The 23226-nt window shown below is 40.4% G+C and overlaps 1 protein-coding gene across 1 annotated transcript in view; it reads left to right on the forward strand.

The window, feature by feature from the left end:
• Nucleotides 1-12240: 12240 nt before the first annotated feature.
• The window catches only part of fbxo41 (F-box protein 41), a 72096-nt gene continuing 61110 nt past the window's right edge, over nucleotides 12241-23226 (forward strand). Inside the window, exon 1 of the mRNA XM_085276719.1 lies at nucleotides 12241-12332. The gene's annotated coding sequence lies outside the window, so the exon portion shown is untranslated. The remainder of the gene's footprint in view (nucleotides 12333-23226) is intronic.

Consider the following 23226-nt stretch of genomic DNA (forward strand, 5'->3'; position numbering starts at 1 on the left):
AAAAGAAGAAGAAGAAAAAAGAGCGAGTGCTGTTGCTGTTAGTCATCTGTGATCCTGTCACTCAATGCTGTTGCGACATAGGGTCTGCTTCCTGTTAACAAGATATGTTTACAGCATCAGCATTGAGCTCCCACCGTCTGTGTATTTGTGCATTTATACTCCTTGTCACTCCTCAAGATTGATACATCCACATGTCTGTTAACCATTAACTGACGGGGAAGTGCCATCTTCGGTGGAGACAAGAGAGTGACGGGGTCCAAAGCTCTCCGAGGCTGAGGCAGGCCTTCCTTTGTTAGGAAGTGGCAGGATGCTGTATGCTGTGTCTAACCATTAACTATATTCTTGACAGGAGGTGGGGCGAGCTTACTGCTCAGGTGACAAATCACAATGTCCTGTAGAAGTTCTGAGGACAGGGGGAAATATTAACCCCATCTCAGCTGGAGCTCTTCCTCCAGATCCTGCAGATAAATGAAGAGCTGCTGATCCCTCCATCACTATCAGCTTCTCCTTCCTCCTACTCATCCACTCACTTGTGTTTGCGTCTCTTCTGGGCACTACTGACAGCAGTGTCTAGTAAAGGAGGAAGAGATTGATATGATGAGAGGTAGATGAGCTGCTTCCTGCCTGTTTTAGATGAGAAACGGATAATTTATGGACTCATCACTCTGCGGGTCATTAAAAGACAGGCTTTCAAAAGGAAAAAAAAGTGAAAGAATAACCCTCAAAGAAATTATCATTGTGAGCGAATCCAGAAGTGTGATTGAAGTTGAACAATCACTTAAACAGTCACAGAGCCGGCACAATCAAGGACTTTCATTTATGTTGCACATTCTCTTCATTTGTGATCTCCTACAGTAGCTGGGCTGCACTCAGTCCTTTTTTGGAGAATGTGACCGCGTTTCTGTTCGTATGGCCCATTCACCGTGCCCTCAGATGTCGCGGGTCTCCCTGTGTTTAACACCTCTGAAACATTTTCCTACCTCCTTCCGCGAGATGTTAAAAGGGTGACAGTTTTGGCTGTTGCCTCGATCATTAAATCCCCCCCCCCCCCCTCCCCCTTAAAGTCAGCAGACCTCCCCGGTTTCTCGGTCCCGCGACCGTAATGGCCGCTCACGGTCCAAATGGACTGAAGAGCTTTCATGTGTCCTGAACAGTCTACTCCTCTCATTACGGCCCATAGTGGCCTCACATCAAACAGCCTCATTATTTTCAACGAGGGAGGAAGCGCAAGTATACGACGAGCTGGAGCTGCAAAGTGGCTCCCAAGTTCAAATAAAATCTGCACTTTGCGGTTGTTCCCTGTAAGCAGAAACGCTGCAGGGATCAAAGTGCTGCCAGCCCCCAGACTGGCACCGGTTTCACGATTATTTACACAGGGTTTGATGCAAATTGCGCGAAATTAGAAGCTTTTAATGTTTAAACAAGAGAGCTCAGCTTCTTAAGGAACCCCAAACTCCTCATTGATGCACGCAGCCGTCCTACTTCTGCAGCCAGGATATACCGTGATGCGCTGAATGGGATTAAACGTTCAACCTCTGCGCCTCTGAACACTGGATCACAAATGGCTTTTCAGATCCCGATCATTAAAGCGCAGCAAAAAAATGTTTTGATATCACAGAGACCGTCACATTAGCTCTCGGCTGAATTACGCCTATTTATAGTTTTGCAGCATTTTTACATCATTTACATAAAAACCCTCTATTACGAGCCTAATTTAATATTAGCTGACAACAATTTGACAAGGCAAGATCAAAGGTTAAGCTAACACACAATGGCTGTTAACTCTATTAACATGGAAATGAATGCAACAATTCAATAGCCTGTTGTCATACCTACAGTGAACAGCCTAAATAAGTTGCAGTGGAAAAAAAAAAAGAAAAAAAATCACAAGGGCTGTACTTGATAAGACATACTCGTGTTACTATGGCAACATCCATGGCTCAAGCTAAGGATGCAGAGATCTGGATAATCGTTGTCATTGTGATACACAGATTCCCCCCACCATCACCACCACCCCCCCACACCCCGCTTTAAAATCCGTGTATCACTATATGAGGACGTACATGTGTTTGCAGACTTACACTGGTTTCCATTCAGAAATCATTTTAACAATGACTGTGCAGGCATATGCTGAGCAGCCCGCAACACGAAAAGCCTCCACCTATCACTGCTATGTATGTACTGCCCTCCTTAAGTGCAGGCATTGCACTGAACTGAAATGACTGTGCAGTGGCAGTTTGTGCACGAGAATATGACTCTTTTGAAAAATCGTTCTGTTGTGCAGATTTGTTTTTTCATTTTTCCTGACAAAACACAATCTCCAACTATTTATTGGGGTGCGACAGTGCACAACGGCCCACACTGTAAACCTGACTGCTTCATCAGATCATGCACGGTGCGTCCTGGTTCAGCACGGGCCGCTGGGTTGTAGCTGTGCACAGGGGCGAGCATGATCGCCGGGTACTGTAAAAGCACCCCCCCCCCCCCCCAACCACCCAAAATGAACAAAACCTATTACAAAACAATAATTTTATCACAGTGTAATAAAGAGGTGGGGATTTTCCTTCTGAGGAGGTGGCTAAAACCTCGCTTTGCTCATGTTTGCGTGTACAGTGCATTCTAATTTGACAAGTGCTGAGCCAAAACAACATCACTTTGCACTCTTGTTATTTTAGTGAAAACAAAAGATGGCACTGTGTTCTCCGCACAGCCCCCCCACCGCCGCCACCCTACAATCACTTAATGGCTCTTGATCTAAGTCACACAGCTGATAAAATTCAAAACATATATTTGTATGAGAAGAGAAATGAAACTATAATTCCTCAGTAACTGAGCTGTTATGACGTTCCTGAGCTCTCGCTATTTTTTTCTGTTGTTTTTGGATGTGAAGTGCTCAGATGTGTTAAGAGCCAGTGCAAGTAATAACAGCAGCGTTTGCCAAAATGAATAATTTGTCTTCGAGTGATTTCCAAATGTTTTTGTATTTGCCTGTTATTTGGCCTCTTGCTCCAGATTGTTCATTGCCGTGGCCGGACTGCTCGACAATAAACTGCACACTTTGCAGTGGAGTTGCATTGTTGCACGGGGAACGTGATGATGAATTTCAAGCTGCTCGCCTGCAGTTCCATCTCATTTTATCCCTTTAATGAGTATAATTGGCACTCGAGGTGATATATTGATATTGGCCGAGCTCCCACGGGCTCGTGCGTTGCTCCGTTGTGTTACCCTGAGTGTTAACAGACAGCAAAAGACCATTTGACTTACTGATTTAGCAGGAATTTCATGAAAGCCAGGCTGGCTGTCATTTTGCACAGCGTGTGGTCGCTGGTCAGTGAGTAAACTGATTTGTAAAAAAGAAGAAGAAGAAAAAATCTGGTGAACATTTACAGGGGGATAATATGGCAGCTCACTCTCTCAGACACACACACACTTAAGCTTTTATATCAGTCTGTATTCCATACTCTTATCACCTGACTAGTTATCTATAAAGATTACGTTGATTAGAATTGCCAGAAAGGGAATAATTAGCATCAAGACACATCAAGACAGTGCGTCTGTAAACAGTTTAAATACTTGGTTTGATCTCATTCTGATGATTAAAAAGTATTTTTCTCTTTCAGTAACACTTCTGTCAATCCAGGCATATTACTGGTGCCCCCTGCTGTTCGCAGATCATACTACCTTCTCTGCCTTCATTTCCCCCCCTGTTTTGTTGGCTTACTGATCTGTTTAGGTATGGCATATTTATTCTAAGGTGACCTGTAAAATTCAGCTTAACAATCTTAAGATCACAAAGAGACTTAGATTTGTTTTCAGACTATAATCACACCTATTCCATAAATATATTGTAGGTATAACATTAGGATGAATTATTTACCACTGCTATTTGTAGGTGTTGCCTCCTCCACTGATTTCCCATGTGGTGTTGGCATTAGTTAAAAACACAAGTGTTAAATAACGTCAACATGCTTTAATCTCTGGCTTTAACGCGTAGGTATAATAATCATATTGTTAATAATAATTATTATAATGTGAGACTTTGCCTTTGTTTTCTTAGCCATCTTCTTCTTTGTCACCTTTTTTGTATATAATAAAACAAAACAAAACAAATAAGCATTCTCACAGCCAAAATAAAATAAACTCCAGGCGAAGCGTTTTCATCGTACAAAAATGTCAGACATGTGTTGTGGTTGCTAAGCAAACAGCGACTAATAATATCTACATGGGAGAGGTTTGCATTAGTGCAGCAAGCCAAAGCACAGCATGTCTCAGTCTCTACCAATCTAAAGACAATGAAGGTTCACCACACTGTAATTACCCAACAATGAGTTTGTCAGTCACTTCTCATAAATATGAATAAGGAGGGATGGATAAAGGTGTTCGGTCTAAATTTGCCACGGTTTTTGACGTGAGAACGAGAAAACGGCCCAGCATCATATTCATCCTATCAAAATCTCCTGAGGGAGAGAGTTTTTAAGCTTTTGTGTGTCAGTCTTTCCCTGTCATGACTGGATGAGTGCGGCATGTAGAGGGCGTAGAGGGGTAGAGATTGATGTAACAGGTTTGGGTTTTTACTGTGTGTTTTTTTTTTTTTAAATAATGAAAAGGGTTACATGCTTTAAGAAATAGCCAGAAGGTGTCAGCTGTTACTGTGAGATGCAGGGAACGATATAGCTGACAGCACAGCTAAATCAAAGGGAAACAGATATCTGAGGGGTATTTTTTCTTTAAATATTCAGAGTTATATTCCAATTCCCACTCTCACTGTTACATATCCTTTACTTAATGCTCATCAAGAGTGCACTTGTAGTGTCATCAAAGCAAATTTGATCCCAGACCACCTCAGATTAACAATGCAAAGCAGGAATTTTATTAATTGATTCATCTTCATCGTAGTCAAATAAATAGCTTCTTCTTCCTCAGAATGCATGTACCTGCATCTGTGTTTAACGAGACAGTTCATCCCCCTATTAAAGCTACATATTTTCAGTCTTCCTGTAATCCTACCTAAACCCTTTTTGGGTGTGAGATGTTCAGTTTTGAAGATATCGGCCACCTTCTCTTGAATGTAATGGAATCAGATGGCATGTGCCTTGTGGTGGTCAAAAAGCACCAAAAATTATCTTAGAAAGACCCGGCAGCAATATCTGGTTCTAGAAATCATGTCCTGGTTACTCTGAAAAACAACAAATAAATAAACAAACCACGAAGTCTGTATTTTTTTTCTACTGAACTGCATCCACCAGGTCAAAGCGACTGTGCAGCTGGCTGACAGCACAGCTCAGCTGAGGCGAGACACCTTTAATCTTTACATCCTGTCACCCTTTCACGAGCCTCTCATCGCAGGTATAAGAAATGCGGTTGGTGGGTGTCGTTCGGTAAGAAAATAGCTACCACAACAGCGTATGGTCGGGGGTGGAGGTCCATTTAGTTCTATTATATTCAGGAGAAGGTGGACAATATCTCCCAAAAAATAGGCAATGTGGACGGATAAATAGCGCCACAGACCAAAGGACAAACATTTGTTTTGTTGTTTTGAAGTTTCTACCAAGAACTGTGTATTTGGATCATTTTATGCACCCACATATGACATAAAGAGTAAGCTGATTGTTTTAGCTTTATATCCGAGCACCTTTGAAAATTTACGTTCAGGGGCCACATAATGTGGTGCAGACACCTTCATTCTTTCATAACTACAGATAGATCTCTGTTACCGTGACTCCTATGGGTCGCTGTCATACTGCAGAGGAGCACATCAATGATAATAATCTTAAATATTCCATTCGTGACATATCAATTCAACAATGACCACATTTCTGCGCTGTGTTTCTGTCTATTCATTGCTGTAACATCAGCTTTAAAAGTGCATTTTTACTGGCCACAGAGAATTCACTAGGCTTTGATCTCCTTCGAGTTATACTGAGAAAGTCAGCGAGAAAGACTGGTGAGGGAAATGTTAACATTTGGCATGAATAATTTGACAGTTGCGGGAAAGTGTTGAATTATGGCCCATTTGACACTTTAATGTTCTGCATGCTTGCTCAGAATAATCCAAAGTTGAGTGGGCCAAATTCAAATTGAAATTAGTGAAAAGACAAAAGACATCAAAAAAGGTTAGAGCCTTTGCTTTTCAATATTAATTCATGTGTTATACATTACAGTAGTTGGTATATTTACACTAATGGACACTCTTAGATGTACCTTTTGCCTTAATTTTTCATGGCACAGATTCAACAAGGTGCTGGAAATATTCCTCAGAGATTCTGGTCCATATTGATATGACAGCATCACACAGTTGCTCCAGATTTTCTTTTAACTGTACATCCATTAATGCCAATGACTGTGGCGGCTATATGACTACAGTGAACCAGTTTTCATGTTTAACAAACCAGTTTGAGATGATTTAAGCTTTGGAAATGGTGTGCTATCCTGCTGGAAGCAGCCATCAGAAGATGCTCAGTTGGTACTCTGGGGGTCAAACATGTGCCAAATGTCTCCCACCACCAGCATCTTGAACCATTGATACAAGGCAAAGAATGGATCCACGATTTGGTGTTTAGGTCGTTTGGTCGTTAGGCCAGATAACATTTTTCTAATCTATAGTCTGATGTTGATGAGCCCATGGAAATGGTAGTCTCGGTTTCTTGTTTGTGACAGGAGTGGCACCCAGTGTGGTTTTCTGCTGCTCATCTGCATTCAGAGATGCATACCTGGTTTGCAATGAGTGGGTTGTTTGAGTTACTGTTGCCTTCAGCTTAAAGTAGTTTGGTCGTTCTCTCACCTGGGGCATCAACAAAGCATTTTCTCTCAGAGAACTGACGCTCACTAGATATAATCTCTTTTTCAGACCATTCTCTGTAAACCATAGAGATGCTTGTGTGGGAAAATCCCAGCAGATCAGCAGTTTCTGAAATACCATGAACAGCCATGCCACATTCAGACACGTGTCTAAATGGACTGAGTTGCTGCCATGCGATTTGCTGGTTAGAAATTTGCATTAATGAACAGCTGATCAGGTGAGCCTGATGAAATGACCAGTGAGTGTATATTAGATCATATTAGATTAAATTTGTTATCATTCTTTTGGAATTTCCATTTGTGCCTTATTGCAACAATGAGAAAATCAAAACGGTAAAGATATCATAACTACAGCTACCACAAAAACTCATTGCAACCATGTTACACCATAACGTACCAACATACCATCATATATATTAACTGTTTAGCAGAGGTATGCTACAAGGTATCAAAGACCTCTGAGCACAAGATGTAAGGTGTATGTGTTGTCCCTTTGCCACGTCTCATAAGTTGGGTGACTTGAAATGCTTCTGCCTATGTTTATAATAGTATTGAGTTTGTTATTATTAACCACAGAGAGTGAAAAATACCAGTCAATAAAAAAAAAGTCAGAAGGCTTTCATCAATCACTGTACTTACATATCTATATATATTTACATAGTGGTTCCACATTCAGTAAATCAATGTCGAATAAAAGCAAGTTACTCCTCATCAGACCCCACAATAAAAGTTTTATTTTTCTGTTTTTAAAGGTGAAGAGATTCTTTCTCTTTTTTGTTTGTGAATCTTTACATTTTTTTCATTTTGATGATAACTTTGAGATTGTATGATACACCACCATTTCAGTGTCTGTCACCAAAAAAAATGACATCTGAATTTTAAAAAAATGTCCAGAACAAACTGCTTTTTAAACAAAAAATGTATTTCCGATAGTCTATCAGTTTTATTTAGATGCAGTATATTTAAAAATATATTGTCTTTAATTTCATTGTATTCTCAGCCTGCACATAGTGCATTTCTCATCTTTCACCAGGGAGTGGTGCTTAAGTTCCTGAATGGACCTTATGCATCTCTCTCTCTCTCTGTTACATGTTAATGTTAAGATTGAAATATATTCACGTACTGACTTTGCACTATATCGTGTCTGTTTGTGTGAATACATGTGCTGTGTGCGTCACGTTCAGTCACTGCTAAAGTCTTCTCTCTCTCACAGTCAAGTGTACAGGCGCAAACACATAAGAGCACCTCTGGTTGTGGCTGTGTTCATTTTAAGCTACAGTGAAATCAAATCAAAACACCAGGCAGTGCATTCACTCTGAGGTCTGCAAGCTGCAGAGCTGAGCTTCAGCTTTCCCAAGCTGGAGCTCAGCTTGGGAAAGCTGAAAATTTCCCCACATAAAGAGGCATTCAGCCTCTTCCACACCAAAAGGATATTGATTGAGTTGATGCTGAGGTTTTAATGACCTCCTTTAATTAAATGCACCCTTTTAGTCAGCTATTATCAGAAAGAGTGTGTTTGCATGTGCCTCGAATAACACATATTCATGCAAACACTGAATGATATCATTCAAGTGGATCAATTTGCATCATTGTGTGATTATGTGTTTAATATCAGGAACACAGAGTTACAACAGCGTGAGATTTAGTATTTCACAGCCTTTAAAACACAACATCTTTTATTATTGTAGCACCGACTGGATGAAAACATCATTGTTTGCTTTACACTGATTTAAATCTGTGTAATGATACCTCCATTTCTGTGGAAAGTACTATTCTCTTTCACCGGCCATTTTATTACATATAACTGGTCAACTCTTCGTTAACCCAAATATTTAATTAGCCAACTCCGTGCATTCAGGCGTATAGGCACGTGTTGAAAGAAGAAAGGTGATTTAAGTGAATTTGAACATGGCGTGACTGTTGGCCAGATGGTCTGGTCTGATTTTTTTCAGAAACTGCTGGTCTACTGCCATTTTTCGCCTCGAGGGTTAACAGAGGAAAAGAAAACGAGAGAAAAGCAACAATATCCAGTGAGAAAATGCTTCGTTGATGTCAGAGGTCAGAGAAGAATGGACAGACCTGCTTCCAGCTGATGGTAAGGCAAAATTAACTCAAACAACCACTCATTACAACCAAGATATGCAAAAGATCATAACAATTAACAGAGTTTCACTTAAACCGGGAAATAAAAAGACTGGAAATACATTACGTGGTCTGATGAGTCTCAGCTTCTGCTGCAAAATTCAGATGGTAGGGTCAGAATTCATGTAAACAACATAAAAACATGGATCCATCCTGCCTTGTATGAGCAGTTCTGGCTGGTGGTGGTGTAGTGGTGTGGGGGATATTTTCTTAAATGCCACAGCCTACCTGAGTATTGTTGCTGAGCGTGCCCATCCTGTGTACCTAACTTCAGATGGTTGCTTCCAGCAGCAAAACACACCAAAATGTCCCTAATACACTGGCCAGTGAGTGTCCACAAAGACAGTTTTAGCACTTCTGGTTGTTAATGTTACTGAGTGAGTCCTGTTCTGTAGGAGAACCAGTCAAAATCAAGATGGATGCTTGTGTCTTTGTATCAAATGTATATAAGCAACGCATGCAAAGTAAAAGAAAAGCTATAACGTGTGGATGACAAAGACAAATTCATGTTTGCAGACTGCTACTTCTAAACCATTAGTACAGAATACAGCCACAGGCTGTGAAGCATGGGACAAACATCAGCTGCTGAATAAATCCCTGGAATCAGATTTTTGCTTGTGTATTATTTTTTTTCTCTTTTCTGTCACCACAAAGAAGCCTACTGTATGATTAGCAGAAGAGTTATGACCCCCATTATAACACACACACAAACACGCTGCACTCAAAGGTCCAGAACATTCTTTAACTCTGTGTTATCAAAGAACCACCCATAAAAAATGTGATTTGTTTACCATGACTGCCTGTAGTGAACAGCAAGAAACCATCAGAGTTGGAGAAATGAGCACAAAAGAAAGTGAAATCTGCCAAGTTTAGTTCTGCGTGCTGCTGTCCACATGCAGCCCAACATGTATCTCAGCAAGATTAAAACAGCACAGCCAAAAAGATAAAAAATAAAAATAAAAACAAAAACCTAACAAGAAGCAGAGTGTTTTGTGAAAACCTTGACATAATTTTAAAGAAAATAAATCGAATCTTTATCATAAAAGTTATGACCAAAGCTAAAACAAAAGCCAGTGAATGGTGAACTGCATTAAGCAAGTCCCTCAGATCCTGAGACAGACTGTTTGTGACACAATCTTTTTGAGTTTTTGTGAAATCCTTGAGATGGTTGGGAAGACAGCTGCAGAGAAATGGTGGCAAATCCAAATGGATGAAATAATCATGATACAAAGATCTCAGTCTCCAGTTGTTATTCCTGTGATCTATACACTACTCTGTCCCAGTAACACAGTTTTATTAGCATTAATATGCTAAATGGGAACAATGACTGATTACCATGGCGGTGTGGGGCTCGTGCTGGCCAGTCACTAACCAAACTCAACACCACCTTGAGCCATAAACACACCAGCTATCCCATCATAAATTAACAACAATGGAGGACAAACACATCATAGCTGCAATAACTGTTACTACACTGTAAATTTAATGCATTCACTTAAACATGAACAGTCCCTAAATCTTTGAACTAGCTGCCCTTAGTCGTTACATCTATAAAGCATGTCTAAGAAATACTTGTGTGACTTTTTTAACCATTGTTCCAGTTATTCCAGTATCACCGGGCTGTAGCCCATCCAAAATCCTTGTGTTCCGTCTCTAAATCTCTCAAAGAAAATGTACCAAAATTATCCATTAGTCATATTATTTGAATTCACATTATCCTAATTGAATTGATAAATTGTATTTCTCACAGATTCTGTCTCTAGCTTGCATGAATCCTAATTCCTAACTTTAAACACATTGCCACTGATACATTTATCAGGTGGAGATACACATCTTGTCTGAAACTGTTACAAATGATGTGTTTTGCTCTAAAACTGTATAGATGATCTTTGAAACCAAGCATCTTCAATTTTTTATATCGCAGGTGAACTTAAACACGTATACTTTTATTCTATAAAAACTCAAAGAAATTAGCTGTTATTAATTTACTGGCACTTTTTGGGACCTGTGTTGACATCTGGGTGATGCAGAATTGTGTAAAAAAAGAGAACAAAACAATAAAACAACCAGTCACGGCAGATGGCTGCCTCTTCAAATGTTGGAGGTTTTTTCAGTTAAAAGGGTGTTTTTCCTTCCCACTGTCACCAAATTCTTGCTCATAGAGCAATATAAGAAGCGCTATATAAATGTATTGAGTTGAACTGAATTGAGAAGCAGTTATCAAAACAGCTGGTAATTAATTGTTATGTGGACTGACTAATGATTGGCAACAAACAAAATACTGTTAGATTTATCATTAGTCAACCCTATCAGAAAGGACTTGGCGACAGTGGGAAGGAAAAACTACCTTCAAACTTCTTATAGAACCAGACTCAGAGAGGAGCGGTGATCTGCCAAGTACAGTTGGGGTTGAAGGGAGAGAGGCAGACGTGCTGTAGAAAAGAGCCAAAGATGGATAATAACTAATTATTAAATGCTGAGTGGTGTATAAACACACAGAGTGAAAAAGGTGAGTGAAGAACCTCAATGCATCATGGGAAGCCTCTAGCAGACTAGACCTATTCCAGCCTGATTAAGGAGGATTTAGGGTCACCTGATCCAGCCCTACCAGTATGCTTGATCAGAAATAAATGTTTTAAGCCTAGTCTTAAAAGTAGAGAGGGTGTCTATCATCTGAATCCAAACTAGGAGCTGGTTTCTGAAAACCTGTAAAATGTCTCCCATTTTACTTTTAAGTATCCTAGGAACTACAAGTAAGCGAAGTGCTCCACTGGGGTGATGCGGTACTATGAGGTCTTTAACATAAGAGGGAGCCTGATTATTCAAGACCTCGTATGTGAGGAGAATAATTTTAAATCTGATTCTGGATTTCACAGGAAGCCAATGAAGAGAAACCAGTATGGGAGAAATATATCTCAGCATATGTTGAATTAAAAGACCCTTTCCATCTTCTTCTGACCAAAGACACGTGAACATGCTGCCTGGATGACAGAGATGTTACCTCACCCATGTTTACTTGATGTTAATTAATAGGCAAACAGGCAGCTGGTAGGACAAAACTGTCTTTTCAGTTTGTGATGGTGAGCTGCTGAGCTGGATGAATATGATGTCTAATCAATTTCCACCTCCACAGCCTGAGTTGGTACAATATCTTCTCTCTATCCTGAGGACAGAAGGGCTTTTTTTTTCTTAATGATTCACATTTTTGCATCTGCTCCTCTCCCCCCTCTCTCTTTCTCCTTCTCTCCTCCCTCTTCCTCTCCTCCCTGCTCGTCCTCTGCAGGCCTGCTGCTGCTCTCTGCTGCAGAGACGGGCTGCGTGACGTCACTGAAGGCTGGAGCGGTCCCTTGATTGGAGCAGGAGGGGGAGAAAAATGGGGAGAAGATTAGGAGGTGAGTGAGACCGCACGTTTCTTTTGCTTTTTCCAACATCCCTCTGTCTTCCGATCACGTTTGTGTCAGCGTGTGTGTGTGTGCATGCTTTGTCGCTTCACTGCTGCCGCTCCGCTCTTCCCGTGCAACGAATTTTATGCAACGTCGGGAGTCCGGGTCCAGCAAGGAGCCAGTGCTGCCGTGAAAACACAGGAGAAAATCGGGTACACGCCAGGTTGTCCCCTCCCCGTTGTGCACGGCTGCTGTCACGAGCATCGGTGTGAATTAAGCTGGACTCCGGGCCTAGGCTTGTGTGTATATGTGTGCGCGCTTGCAGAGGCGTTCGTGGCTGTGAGATAACATTTGGTGGTGCCGCTCGTCCACACCCACTTGATCGGCTGCTTGTGGTTGATCTATGTGCGGTGCAAAATGTGAGGATCAAAGATCGTCAGCGCCGGATGATCCAGTGGTTGCTGTCACGTCGCTGGCGGCTGTCAGGCGACAGCTACATGCAGCTTTTCAGGGATCGCTCTGAGACTTTGGCCGGCCTTGGCCTGTAGGAACTGGACAGGTTGTATGTAGAAATATTAGGATGCTGTCTGTTATAAGTTGCATGTGTTTGCTTATTGAATGTGCTCACACAGCTTGAGCATAAATCTGCATGTTTCCCCCCCTTATAGCCTATACAGTGTTCACTGCACAGATTTGTGCTGTTCCTCTGAGCACACTTGGATTCAAGAGGAAAGTGTCAAAGGAAGTCATGACTCTATATGCATGGTCTAATAATAATAATATACCCGAAGGACTCCTCAAACTCCCCTGATGTACCCTCAGCTCTTAAGGCAGCATGCTGCTAGAGTTTGGGAAACTGTCATATGACTACAGAGCTGGAGAAATCTCAGAGTCAGTGGGCCTTAGCCTTTATGTTGCTGCTGTGTTTGTAGAAATCTGATGTGACAAAAGTTGGGGCAGTCATGCTGAAAAAAGAGGGATGGCTGCAAGATTAGAGCTGAGTTTGTACAGGGTGGAAGTAGATTGAACTCTTTTGCAAACAGAGCTGTCAGGGCCTGTGAGTGCTCATTATATTTAAGGAAGAGCTGTGTCCTTTATCTGCAATGCAGTTATATACAACATGCTTGTGCAGACAGTATGTCAGTTTATAGCATAGCCGGTTATCAGTTTCCATTCGTCATGCAAATGTCAGTGCAAACAGATGGTTTCCTGACTGATCACATGTGAGGCAAGTATTTATACAGATGCACAATACTTACGGTCTGTACTGCTATCTATCTGGTAGGATCCTTTGATGCAGGTCTTGCCATGGTGACACCTCCAGGCACTCCTCTGGAAAATATTTTTTTGAAGGATTATCTAAACTTAAATTATCTTAACTTAAATCTCATTGATTATTTGGACATTAAAAGTGTACATGTCCAGGTAAAACCTGCTTAAAAATGTTCATTGACTTTGCCCCAAGTTTCATCAAAGTTTTTAAAAAGGTCCCCGAACTACTACAGAAGTTACACTTCTGCCACCGTCTTTGCTGTTTTCCCAAAGATTTTAATCTGCATCCTTTCAGTATGCAGTTCTCAAACTGAGGGGTGGGGTCCCACTGGTGGGACAGAGTCACTATGAGCAACAAACTGAAAAATGTGACCTAAAGCTGAATGAAGTAGCTTCTTGTAAGGGAAATAAACAAGTGTTTGCTGGGGCTGTCTTGGTGACATCTGCTTTAGTCAAACTGAGATGTTTTAATAATGAGAAAGAACAAATTTAGTTAAATAGGTGTTTTGGTGCTAAAGACATAAACAAAGTAAGATTTTGGCATTTCTGCTAGTTTTTTGGAGTAGCAGCCATCAGCTTTTTTTTTGGTGCTGGAGCTCATTATGTTCTCCTGGCTGTGTTTTGTTATGTACTTTATTTCTAGAATTTAACGTAGATTATTTAGTTATTTTTATTTATTTCTGCAGATGTACAGCCTGCCAACTGTTTTCTGTATGACATTATCAGTCTTTCACATCATTGTGGGGGATTTTTGGCCTGCTCTTCCTTACAGTGTTGCTTCAGTTCGACTCTTTTAAGATCTTGCCAGGGCTTTTCAATTGTCTTGAGGTCTGGACATTAACCGGGTCATTGCAACATTTAAATTCTTTTCTTTTTCAGCCAGTCTGTTGTAGATGTGCTGCTGTGCTTGGGATCATTGTCCGGTTGCGTGACCCAGATTGGGCCAAACTTTAGCTGTTGGGCAGATAGCCTTACATTTGACTCAAGAATACTTTGGTCTACAGAGGAGTTCATGGTCGACTCAATGACTGCAAAGTGTCCAGGTCCTATGGTTGCAAAGCAAGACCAAATCATCACCCGTCCAACATGGTGCCAGCAGTGCTGATATGCTCTGTTTTTGTTAAATGCACCGCCTAAGCAGTGCTGCAAGACACTTAGAGAGAATAGGCTTTCCCCTGGTAAGCTACCAAACAAGCCATATTTGTTCAGTCTTTCTCTAATTGTGCTATCATGAACTTTAACATTTGACATTCTGATTCCTGTTAGAGTCTAAGATGTAGCTCTTGGGTTTCTTGCAGTTTCTCTGAGCACTCATGGTCTGACCTTTGGGTGAATTTCCTGGGATTTCCATTCCTGGGAAGATTGGCCTTTTGTTAACACACACACACCTGTATGCTCCAGACCAGCAAACTGCCAAAACATCTACTTTCATAGAGGTGGTCATACAAGTGCATTTGATTAATTCCTATTGAAGCAGTTTTTCACAGGACCATATATCCTGCTACGCATGCTACAGACAGCACTGAGAGTGTTGTAAACACTGGAGTTGAAGTTGCATTGCTGGACAAAGTACTTGTCTGGCCATCAAGTACAGATCGAATATCAGACTCATGGCTCTGTCCCAGAGCATTTAAGCATTTCTGATGGCTTGTGACTATCAACGACTGTATTGACCCTAATGTAGAAATGATTCTTGTGCCATATTTACTTATCTTCATTTATTGTTTTAAGGTTTTTAAACTTAAAACATCAAAAAGTGATATCTAAAAATGTTATGAACACTATTTAAATATTTAACCCTCACTTCTTCACCTGCAACTTGCATGTTATGCCACCACAAGCCCAGGATTAATGAGTATAAGAGGACTTCAGAGACAGTCAAAATGCAGCCACAAATCACAGAGGCCATTACCTGCATCATTTCCTCCTCACGTCCTCTATAGGAGCTTCATCCCCATTATTGTTTAGGCAGGCATGGAGGGGCTTAATGTGCAAACATACAGTAAGAAGCTTGCTGTAGTCTTTAGAGAAGATGCGCAGTGGAGAGAAAGCAGGAATCTAACATCCCTGAGTGGAGGTGACAGATGTGTTATCTGCATAGGCAGCTGTTTAAATGAACTAATTGCTGAAAAAAAGCGTATGACGTATAAATTGATCTTATTAACTGTTAAGAAATTTGCAGAAAAAATTCGTTTTTGTATATTCCCTCATTAGCATACCCACATTATTGTAAAAACCCTCTATTTTCCGGGGAAACGAACAATACAAATGCGCCTACATTGTCAGTATTGAATTTGTACAGTGCACAGATTTGCCCACATAATGAGCATGGACTTGTGGCGTTAGGGTGCCTAACAACATCCTCTTGGCATGCTTGTATGTACATGTATACTTGAATGTAATTGCTTCAGTGAACAGCTGTCTGGATCAATAGCAGACAGCGGCGAGCCAGAGGATGAGTCTGTCCATAAGCTCAGATCGGCGTGAGGCTGTCGCAGCCTTGTCCTGTCCCGAGCTCGATGCTGATCAGAGTAAAGTGGGCAACTGCCCAAATGCCAGAAGAAAAGTTCTGATTAATACATCCAATCCTTCAGTTGTAAAAAGGACTGATGTGTCAAAATCTTAATACTGAACACATCTGTTAAGCTTTATTACATTTCCTTACCACTTTTTTTGTGTGCACTGTAGTAAACGCACAAGGAACTTCAAGCAAAGTGGTATTATTCCATCACAGGAGTACTACTATAAATGACTTTCCTTTATTAATGCAATCTGATGCGTAGTTTCTTTACCAGTCATCAGAAATACAGAAATATTTATTCACAAAATCACATAAAAATTATTTGGTTTTGTGTGAACTACAGCGTTTTATAGTTAAGTGGTTATTTGTTTTTAGTTTTTTGGTAATTGAAAATCAGGAATGTTTTGAATATTTACATTTGAGGAGATGCTGACAGAGCCTTTTTGGCATTATTGCTTAAAAACTGATCAGTTTTCTAAGTTTGCACAGATCTTTAGAGGAGTGTGTGTGTATATATATATATATATATATATATATATATATATATCCGAAAGGGATTCTGAGTAATACTGTGACATGAGATGAAATGCTTCAGACGAGTGGCCCATTGTGTAATAACTGAAGTGTACCAAGTCTTTTTCGACATAAGCGATTAGGCTTGTCCTTTGTTGTCAGGTAATAGGCCCACGGCTATGAGGTTGTCCTGTCAGGGGAGTGCCATGGCTTACTCAGGGCTAACATACTTTGATGTAGTCATGTAACCCAAAAGGCTTTAGGAGCTTTCACTAAACCTCTCATTAAGTTTATAAAGGAGCCTATAGTGTACTGTAATGTGTCAAAACTCTGAAGGATCCTCATCTGTGTCCCCTTTAATTATTCTTGATACAACTGGAAGCCACGCAGAGCACTGGGGCGGGGTGATGTGAAACATTTTGTCGCACTTTGTTTATTTTGCTCTGCGTTTTTATCATGGTATTAACTGTAGTTGGAGGAGCACATTTTCCAAAGGAGAAATACCAGCAGGGATAACGGCTCCATTGTTAAAGCGTGGGTCGAGGAGGATGATCGTGTCGCACCTCTCCGAGAGGCTTGCACAAGTTTGAGCTCAGCGCTACAGCATCTCCAAGCGATGCTTTGCAGAGGACTGGCATGAAGGCTGTGATACACCTTGAGTCATTCTCCTCCTCACACCTCCGAGCAAAACAAATCTTTGTCGGCGAGCACGAGCACGCAGAAATAAATCTGAAGTGACTGCGTGATAGAACCCCAGTGACAGCCTGTGAAACAAAGACTGCGAGACTGAGGGGGTATTTCGCTTGTGACTGGTCGCTTTTATTATTTATAAATGAATTCAGACCATCATTTGGCGTTTATCCTTTAGAGCTGAACCTTTAATAGGCATATCATTAATGCAGCCTGAGGGCCAGCTCATGATTTATGCACACGGTGCAGAGATTGAGCTTTCTGTTGCAGTCGCTGCAGCGGTGTTCATTGTCCTCAAGCAGGAGTTTGAAACTCCAGCTACGCTAAACACAGTTCAGTCAGAGACTCTTAAAATCACTTACAAGGACCATAATGAGCATTAATAGTATCCTCAGTAATAAACACATAAACGGGTGTTTAAACCTGAGCTTGATCAACAATAACAAAAATATAGCACATAAACAGGATGTTGTGGCTTTGGATAGAGCAGAGTGAGAAGTGTGTACACCTGCTTAGAAACGATTTGCTGATGTGAATAAGGCAATTATTGTGAGGCCTGAATGCAGCAGCTGATGCCAATCAGTTTCTTTGTTTCTCAGGTCTCGTCAGTGGCAGAGATGGTTGAGCCTTACATGTCTCTTAGTGCTCACAGCAACTGTTTGGCTGTATGGTTGTGCATTTGGTACCACTGTCATCTCACAGCAAGAAAATCCTGGGTTTGAATCCATCAGCTAGCCTGCGTGGGTTCCCTCCGGCTTCCTCACGCAGTCCAGCAACTAATGTGTTAGGGTAATTAGTGGTTCCAATTGGCTGTTGGTTTAAACAAATCCCTCTGTGTTAGCCTTTCAAAAGATGGGCCCAGAGTATGCCCACCTCTCGTCCCATGACAACTGGGATCACATCCAGTCCAACCACAGCCCTGAATTGCGTAACTACAAGGATGTGAACATTGAAATTGTAGCTACAGAAAATAATCCAGGTTGCTCTTCCCTAAACATAAAAATAAGTGGTTACAATAATTATCGCTTATCATAATCATCATCATTATAAAAATTTGCTTATGTAATGATATGTTAATTAGCCACATGGAACCCACTTAAAGCATGATAGATAGTTAAAAGAAGATCATTCAAGTAAAGGATAATATGAAAACACATTGGAATAAGTATGGACAACATAGCCTCAAAATTATATCTCGATATTTCAAGAAAACCTGCAATAATGATACCTGAGATGTTATCTTCTCCTTTTTAGCCTGGTTATACTTGATGATGTATTCTTTGCCTCAAGTGGTGAAACAGGTTTGTTGTTTCCACCTTTAACAGCAAGTTTTCTTGCATATATAAGTACTTTGTCTTGTTGGAGGTTGTTAAAGCAGCTCTATTCTTAGATACTAAATTGTCACACAAGGCTGACACGTGGCTCTTGCAGCTCTCTCAGACATGCCCGAGCTTGTGTGCACTATAGGATGTAAACACCTGGTGTTGCTATAGCAATAATATCACGATATGACATTTTTATGTCACGTAAAAATTTATACTGAAAATGTGTTTAAAACTAAAAATAATTGTTTTATTTATTAGGAAAATAACAGTTGAATTCATGGTTTTATATCCAAATTTGAGCACAGTGGTCAGAAATGAATCAAGGATAACATTCAGCCACTAATGCATTTTATTTTGTATTCAGGAATTTAATTAAATAAATTTAATTTGACATTTTTATCAAAAAAATGATGTTCTGCTTTAATATTTTTTTCTTTTCGTGTAAAATATGAATTTGAAAATTCATGGATAACAAAATAATATTCAAAATATCCCGTTTTGATCAAAGAACTTGAATATACCGGCTGGTTAAGCATTACAGGAACATAAGAAATGATTGACAAAGCTCAAAACTGACACCTCCCGGTTGCTTTTCTCTCTAGTCTGCAGATTAGTTCAGTATTAAAACCTGTTATCGCCTCTTCTGCTGAGAAACACTTTCACTCCCTCTATCTGCCCTGTTGTCACTCACCCTCACACCTCTGTGTGTCCTGATAGATTTCTTATTCTTTATTATTACTTTTCTATATCTTTATATCTATCTCTATCTTCTCTTTGAATTGGACTCTTTTCACCTTTGACATCTTGCTTGATGTGCAGAATCCCCGTGGGAGGGTAGACCACGTTTCACTTTTAAACAAACCCTGACTTCAGATTACCACCCCAATGCAAACAGCAATGAATAAAGAGTTATTTATGCCTAATACCATAACTTTCAGTCTTTGACCTTGTTGTACAGGACCACAAAATGAAGTCCTCCCTCTTACACTCAAATAGGTCATAGGTTTATAGATTGTTGACTGGACTTATTTTGCGTCTTGTTTGACTGTCTGAAAGCTTCTGTGGGTTTAACAATGAGATTGTTACTGTTTCCCAGCAAAAAGCCCTTTAAAAAGTAGCTTTTCATTAAATCTCTTCATTTGAATTACTCAATAAAGAAATGCAAAACTGCCAGTAAAGGGTATATTTGTGGTCCCATCGCACCAGTGTTGGTTGTAACTTGAATTGATTTTTTTACTGATATTTGTACATTATTATGTACTGTAAATATGGAATAACTGTGAGTTCTAATTAGAACTTATTATATTTGACTAAGTAAACTGTAAATACAATGCCTGGCCAAAAGAAAAGTCACCAACTCAAAGAATTTAATTTATAAAAATTGAGCGACTCTCTCAAATGTTGTGACGCTGCATAAGCTTGTGGAAATGATGCCTCGCTAAATTAAAATTGGCTTAGTTCTGCCAGAGGTTTCTCCTGTAAAAAAAAAAAAAGGAGTTTTTCCTTCCCACTGTCACCAAGTGATTGATCATTGTCTGACTTTTGGGGTTTTCTCTCTGTTTATTGTAGTCTCAAGGCCTTACAGTATAAAGTGCCTTGAAGTGACTGTTGAATCGAAATATATATTTATAATATAAATGGTAAATGGACTGGACTTGGTATAGTGCCATTCTACTCAAGGTATGTAGCATTTCTGAATGCACAATCTGTCAAACCTTGAAGCAGATGGGACACAGCAGCAGGCCACCGCACTGTGCCTGAGCTATCAGTGACCATAACTATCAATAACTAATGAAGCGGCCGGTAATATAGTTGTGAAAACTAACCCTTCTGGAAGTACATTTAGGCTTGGAGCCTTTGCTTTTAACTCAACTGTTTAATGAACTGTCTAAATGCACAATAATAAGATGAATTTAACCACATTTACATATCGGCAGGTTTTTTTAAAAAAATTTCTACATTATTAACTTTTATTAGGAATTAATTGCTGTTTAGGATGTGTGATCTGTCTGTGTCTCTCTACCCTTTGTGAGGGTAAAACCAAAGATTTTGTGAAAGTATGACTGTAAATGTGATTGTTGTAAATACCGTACACAAGCTTACTGTGCTGCTTGATGCTGAGTAATGCACTCTCTGCGTGGCTTCTCTGTGGGATCATTATTATGGAGCCATTCTGAATATGCTCGAATCCCAAAATAGTACTGAAATACAATTGTAGCTTTGAGGTTTTTGCAGATGTGATCAGTGCAGTTACGAGAACGTAAGCTATCATAAAGTGTTCCCTAACATTTCTAGTGCTTCTACTTTTAAAGGACAGCTTGTAAAGCTGATCTGTGTTTGGCCACACAGCCTTTCAGTTGGCAGTTAAAGGTTGCAAAATGTTTGAGGCAGATGGGATAGCTGATCTGATGGGACCGATGGCTTTTTGTTGTTACTGATGGTCACTGAAGTGGAGCTGATGAGTTAAAATCTGAACTGCTACCACCTACTTTAAAGCAAACAAATACATTTTTATATCTTTACTCTGTTTGATGTCATAAGGCGACTGTGTTTCTTCAATGATGTCCATTTATTGAGGCCTGAATATGCTTTCTGTGCATATGAAGTAAAGTAAATCATACATTATCTTCCCAATAGTTTCTATTTTGTATTTCTAATGTCTGCTATTCAGTACTCCACAATAAAGAAAATTAAATGCATTTCTTTTCAATGTTTCAGCTGAGCTCCACTGACAGGATGTGACATGTGGCTAAAAGCAGCTTCGCTTCCTTCCTTTTCCTGCCTGTTTAAATACCTCACTGAGTAATTTTAAGCAGATGGGAATGCCTGCTCACTGCAGTGCAGTGACTGTGTCTGTGAAATCCTCCTCCTTTAATAAATGGGGACGCGTTGCCAGTACACTCCCTGATCCAGCCTTACCAGACGTCTAATAACAGTCTGTGCGACTTCTGGGGATTTCCAGTGTATGAGCCCACTGTGAAGAATGGTCTGCATCTGGGATTTGTGATTGTGCTTCCAGTGCCTGCTGCTTCACTCATTAATAGCTGTTGTAGAAGTTTCTGAGAGATAGGAGATCTCTGAGAGTTGGTTCCAGTTCAAGTGCCAGTGTTGGTTTTTACTCTCACTTGTTAGTTAGATTTAGGAGCTAAAAACTACTTGGCAAGGTTTAGGAAAAGATTGTGGTTTGGGTTAAAATGTGCCTCTTGATGCATAACGACTGTGTTATGGCACCAGTCCCAGAGGACACATTGTCAAATCTGTGAGACCCCACTGCCTTTGACAGACTGGAAGTACGTGACTCCTGGGAATGAGAACAGGCTGGTTTGGTGGGAACTACCTGGTAAAACAATCCCTGCTTCAAGCATGAGCTTTCTATGGCTTTGAAACACTACTCTACAGTCATTGTAAAATGGTTCTTGCCTTATAGTAGAAAGTAGCTTGTGCTATGTTGAAAATGCAGATAATACACTACCCAGTATTTAAACTGATACCATTAAGAAATTCCACATGTAATGATGCTAGTTTGATTTTCTTGTCAATAGCGAAACATTTCCTAAAAAATACCCTTGGGTGTGATTTATGGAGATTCCTCAGGATCGTTACTAAAAGTACACACATGAGTACACACTAAAGCCAAAAACACCAACACACAATAGACAATATAATATTTATAAATCGCAGTCTGCCTGGAAATGTTCACCTTTGGATGAGCACAACTCCTAATAAAGATATGCTCTGTAATGATTGGGATGGGAACTATGACTGGTTTATTTCTAGACTGCAAATTTACAGATTGGTAATGATTTGGAAAGTGTGACCGAAAAATGCATCGCCTACCGCCGTGTCTCCAGTGGGCTTTGTGTGGCTGAGGGGAGTGGCGTTCAGTGCAGCAGCAAATGGGATGCAGCAGTCTGATACAGATCCTTTTAAACAGTCTTAAATTGAAAAAGCTGGGAATAATTCTTTTATATGTAAGGAAGCATCAGGCTTAGGCTTCAGTCACAGGGGTCTAGAGACCCTGGTTATCTCTGGTTGCTAGGAAAAAATGTATTTCTGACTGGTTGACGAGTGGCTACTGGCAGTTGTAAATTGATCACAGAGAGGGATCAAAAAAACCTTTTGATTGCTTTGCTTGCTCGTAGGTTGTTGTGTTTGCCTGTGATTTGCATGGAAGACGCCAGCTTGTCTGCAAATGCTCACTGACTAACCATATAGCGATTGTAAAACTTAGCAAAATAAGAAGTGATTGCTGTCAAAGTAAAGGGTGTGCCATACTGGTGAAACTGACATGTTTTAAAACAGGGGTGGGAAACTCCAGGCCTCAAGGGCCAGTGTCCTGCAGGCTTTAGATATCACCCTGAGCCAACACACCTGAATCAATTAGTTCATTACCAGGTCTCTTGAGAACTTCAAGACATGTTGAGGAGGTAATTTAGCAATTTGAATCAGCTGTGTTGGATCAAGGATACGTCTAAAACCTGCAGGAAACTGGCCCTCGAGGCCTGGAGTTCCCTCGCCCATGTTTTAAAAGGTGCACCTTTGACTTTGATTGCAAACGGTCTGTTTCTGGTTTTCTGTCGCA

This window comes from Mchenga conophoros, linkage group LG6, assembly GCF_057382185.1.
Source record: "Mchenga conophoros isolate Kocher_MC1m ecotype Shallow Benthic linkage group LG6, M_conophoros_male_GT1.1, whole genome shotgun sequence".
Lineage (NCBI taxonomy): Eukaryota > Metazoa > Chordata > Actinopteri > Cichliformes > Cichlidae > Mchenga > Mchenga conophoros.